Source organism: Sardina pilchardus, chromosome 9 (assembly GCF_963854185.1).
Source record: "Sardina pilchardus chromosome 9, fSarPil1.1, whole genome shotgun sequence".
Classification (NCBI taxonomy): Eukaryota; Metazoa; Chordata; class Actinopteri; order Clupeiformes; family Clupeidae; genus Sardina; species Sardina pilchardus.
The window spans coordinates 11,998,661-12,003,581 of NC_085002.1; the positions used below are offsets into that span (position 1 = coordinate 11,998,661).

Genomic DNA, 4,921 nt, shown 5'->3' on the forward strand with positions numbered 1-4,921 from the left:
AATTCTGTTTCCAAATTATTTATGTATTCATACGCTTATTTCCATACACATCTCCTAACCCTACGATTATATAGAACTGGTATACAATAAGCTGTAACTCCAGTACATGTAAGGTATCTTCTGGTCAAGGACATTGTTTTCCACAATGTAGCTACCGCATCTATATGACCTCCTTAGAGAACAATAAACAGGTACAAGGTGTCAAAGGATACAGAACAAACAAAATTAGTAATTGTATTATGTAAGTTTATTGCCATTGCAAGAGTATAAAACAGTTATTCATATAGGTTATTAATTTACCTGGTTGCAATTGTACACTGATTGGCTGAAAGAAATGTCTTGTCATTTGGTTTATTACTTTCATAAACATATCTCCATAGCCTATCATCCTACAGCCTCTTCAGATGAAGTTCTGCAAAAACATACACGTTTCTTTCATTTTAAGTTGTCCTTTAATTTAACAAGTAGACGTTTTGACTAACTGCAGCTACTGTAAACATAAAGTCTCTTTGACATATACAACTCCAAATAGGCAGATACACATACATGTATCTTGTTTTTATAAATGCTTGTTTTTTTGAAACGCATGGAACAATTTCTGCAAATGAGAAAAATCAAACAAAACACCATCCCTCCACATCCTATGTTAAACTGTGTCATGCAATGTAACACATTTGTCATTGTCTGGATGAAAAGGGGAAATATATCTAAACCAGCTGAACTATTGTAATAGAATGTTCAGCTCCACTATTTCAACACAAAATTTCCTCTATTTCTGGCTACAGGGTAACAACATGAGAGAAGAATAAAACAACAAAAACAAGCTAACCTGTTGCATGTCACCAACACACTGCTAAAGGGGAGTTGAGATGGCACCATCTGGTGTTTCATGCAGAAACATCAATCTGAACTCAGATTTTCATAATCTGCAGCAGTGGCCTGAAACACAACCCAGTCCATCACAACAATAAAGTTACAAAATAAACAAACAGAAATACTGTCTATCTCTAAACAGACTTATCTTTGTATTACTTTATACATTCAGTGATGCGCACAAGCATTATCTAACACTACACAGCAGTTGGCGAGAGCTGTCTGGATTCGCTTTAAGTGGTTATCTAGTTGTTAGGATAAAAACTGGATATCAGTTTATAACTTTATGATTTCCCAGTAGATGTTATATTTGAAAACTTCTGATAGAAACACACATGCAAACTAACAGAATAAAAATAAACACACACACACACACGCACACACGCACACGCGCACACGCACACACGCACACACACACACACGCACACACGCACACAGTGATAGAGAGATGCACCCACCTGGACCCCAGCGTTCTGGCCAATGGTTGAGTACATTTGCTCTGCACTGTAGTGATGCTGAAGAGCTTCATACGTTGGTGAGGCTTCATCCTACAGACAATACACAACATCACAGCGTTACAATACGCTTTTCACTGGCTGTGTGTGTGTGTGTGTGTGTGTGTGTGTGTGTGTGTGTGTGTGTGTGTGTGTGTGTGTGTGTGTGTTTTCATAGACTCTTAAATTGATCTTATATCACTGGGATATAGACTTTCAGACTGAATAGTATTTAATAATTATGACGTGACTGAATGACAATAGAAACAAAATAATAGAAATGGTGACAAAAAACAAGTAAATGATGCTGTATATAACCATCTGTGCATTACTGAGCTGTGTAATGCATTTGATCGTATTTTAGATCAAAGTTTGTAAAAGTTGGTAAAAGTTTCACATGCAATGTAGACTATATTGATGGACAGTTAAGATGCAGAAATCTTCTGGTGTCTTATTATAGGTTATCACAATATACTGGCCTAAACACTTCCCAAGTAAACACTTCAATGTCTATCTATATGCAAAGGCGGACATCCCGGGTTCAGAAAGTAAAAGTCCTGCCAAGTATTTGATCCAACCATTTTGGAAACCAGCTCATCCTAATTAGCAGCCATCAGATAATTAGTGATATCACTTGTGTTAAGTGCACAGGTAGAAAGAATATATGGCAGGACGTTTACTCTTTGGAACCAGGAATGTCCTGTTTGTCACTCTGTCTAGAGTCCTCCAGAGCTGTGTTGCTATTGAGCCATGGTAACCTTTGATAACCCAATTTTGTGACTCTCAACTGTAGTATTTTTGGATCTTTTGAGGGTCTCTTCTTTTGGATTTTTAAAGGCTATCTCTTTTGTGTGTTCACTGAGTCACCTTCAGTTCAGTTCTGATTTTGCTGTTATATGTACCGTTCTATGATATTTTCGATGAACAAATACAACCAGCCGATTTTGTTTCCACCAAGTGAAAACAAAGAGGAGGTTATATGGCCACAATGTGTATCACATACCCACATGCACAGACACATCCAATAAAAAAGACCATGCAATACCATTTCCATGTGGATTAAACTCACAGTACAGAGTCATTTGTAAAAATAATAATTCTAAAACAACTTTAACTTACATTTCGCTCCTGCATTCCTTCTGACTGTGTACTTCCTCCTTTTTGGCCTAATGGAACAAATGTTTTGCAGTTAAAGTAAAAGATGTTTCTATCAATATTTCTGTGTGTGCATTTGTCTGAAATCATAATACATATCGTTCTCTCTCTCTCCCTCTCTCTCTCTCTCTCTCTCTCTGAGCGCATGTGCGAGTGAGTGGGCGGAGTGCTGCGAGTGAGACGCGTGAGTGCTGGGCCCCCGGGCCTTTTCACTGTTTTCTCTATCTTTTTCTCATTACAGTGCATGAAAATGCACTGTACTGTTCTTCCTATTCTTCTTATTATTAGAGTGCATGAAAATGCACTCTACTGTTATCCGATTTATTCTTATAGGTCATTATTCTTCTTCTAACGCTTTTTGTGCGTTCAATTCAGCTTCAACCGTTTAACGTAGAAACTTCATTCAAACTGCGCTGCGTAGGTCTTACTTAGGTGACTTCAGGTATGTATTTTTCTACTTTGTAACTTTTATACTTTTTGAACTATTAAATAAAAACTATTAAAATTCCCCCCATAGACTTAACATTATGATTATGACATCATAATAGGGCAATTAGAATCTTATGCCAGGTGGCCAGTCCAGCTGCAGTAACTCTCTCTCTCTCTCTCAGGCTTTAAGCATACAATCTCTTTCTGAAGACTACATATCCTGTCAAACTGTTTACTCTGTCAACACCTTTTTCAAAATAAAAGTCCTCACTGCAATAATACACTATTAAATCATTTAACCATTGAAACTACTTAACTATTTAACTGTTCAACCATTCCAACTGTCAGTTATCATCAACTATGCCTCCAGTCAACTACATGAAACCTCCATGTACCTAGCAACCAACATAGCAACCATTAAAATTAAGCGTGTATGACCGTTTCCATAGCAACCAACATGATTTCACTACAGTAACTTCTTTATTCCTGATAGTGGCCACCATAGATACCCTTCAACAAATGTTTCAAAATAAAAGTCCTCACTAACAAGTTAGCTAGTTAGCATGGTTAGCATAGTTAGCATTTTAGCTAATCAATTCTAGCAGTTATGCTAAGTTAGCTAATCAACCTGGTTAGCATTGTTAGCATAGTTAGCATAGTTAGCATTTTTAGCATAACTGTTAGAAATTATTAGCTAAGTTAGCCAATCAACCTAGTTAACATTGTTAACATAGTTAGCATTGTTAGCATAGTTAACATTTTTAACATTTCTGTTAGAAATCATTAGTTAAGTTAGCTGATCAACCTGGTTAGCATTGTTAACATAGTTAGCATTTTTACCATAACTGCTAGAAATCATTAGTTCAGTTAGAACTGTAATGTTTAAGCTTTAAACTGTCTACCTTCACACTATCAGCTTTCTTTAAACTATGCAACCACCATGTTTACCCTAGCTACACCTTAGTAACTTTATCTACATTATTTACTGTATCTATATATTTTTGCATTTTCATGCACTCGTAATTTCCCTGGAATTACATTCTCTAGTTATTATTAAACTTCTTCTTCTAACGCTCGCAATTCAGCTTCAACCGTTTAACGTAGAAACTTCATTCAAACTTTGTTGCGTAGGTCTTGCTTATGCCATATGTGCTTTATATTTTTCAACTTTGTAACTTTTATACTTTTTAAATTATTAGTTAAAAACTATCACCATTTCCCCCATAGACTTAACATTGCTCATTATGACATCACGGCAGCAATTAGAATGTTACCCCAGCTGGTCAGCCACCTGGGCACCAACTGTCAGTTTCTCTCAGGCTCCTCTCTGAAGACTACATATTCTGTTCCCCTGTATCCTCTGCGCACAACAGTATCAAAATAAGTCCTCCTAATTCCATCCAACTTTATATCCATTCATCTTCTTCAAACCATTCACTCATCCACCCATTCTAAACAGTCTGCCTATCAACAACATCAATTAGACGCTCTACATTGAACTTTTAAACAATCTACTCTGTCTCAGGCTGGCTCTCTTAAAGGGATAGTTCGGATTTTAAGACACGAAGTTGTATGGGTTCCCTGTCAGCAACGTAGTGCATCAGCACTGACTTACCCCCGACAGCGTCCTGTGAGCCGAGATCCAGCCGGTTTTTGATCGTTTTTGATGCCGGACTATTTTCTTCAGCAAGTTTCTGGGGTCACGAAAGTAAAGTGTTTTTCTTCTCAAAACCATATGCGTTCAACAGAGTGATATATTTGCACCACAAAAACGTTGTCCAGCTGTCAGTAGCGCGCAGTGATAGGAATCGCGAAAAATAAGTAAGTGATAACGAGGTTTGAATTTTTCCTGGACAACGTTTTTGTGGTGCAAATATATCACTCTGTTGAACGCATATGGTTTTGAGAAGAAAAACACTTTACTTTCGTGACCCCAGAAACTTGCCGGACTACTTTCTTCAGCATCAAAA

General features: G+C 37.1%; 1 long non-coding RNA gene across 1 annotated transcript; it reads right to left on the reverse strand.

Annotated features, from left to right (window-relative positions):
- Positions 1-286: 286 nt before the first annotated feature.
- Positions 287-2,586, reverse strand: LOC134092734 (uncharacterized). The gene is made up of 3 exons (XR_009940257.1): positions 2,487-2,586; positions 1,332-1,421; positions 287-939 (listed from the first exon to the last, which is right to left on the reverse strand). It is a non-coding gene; the product is annotated as an uncharacterized LOC134092734 (long non-coding RNA).
- Positions 2,587-4,921: the final 2,335 nt, after the last annotated feature.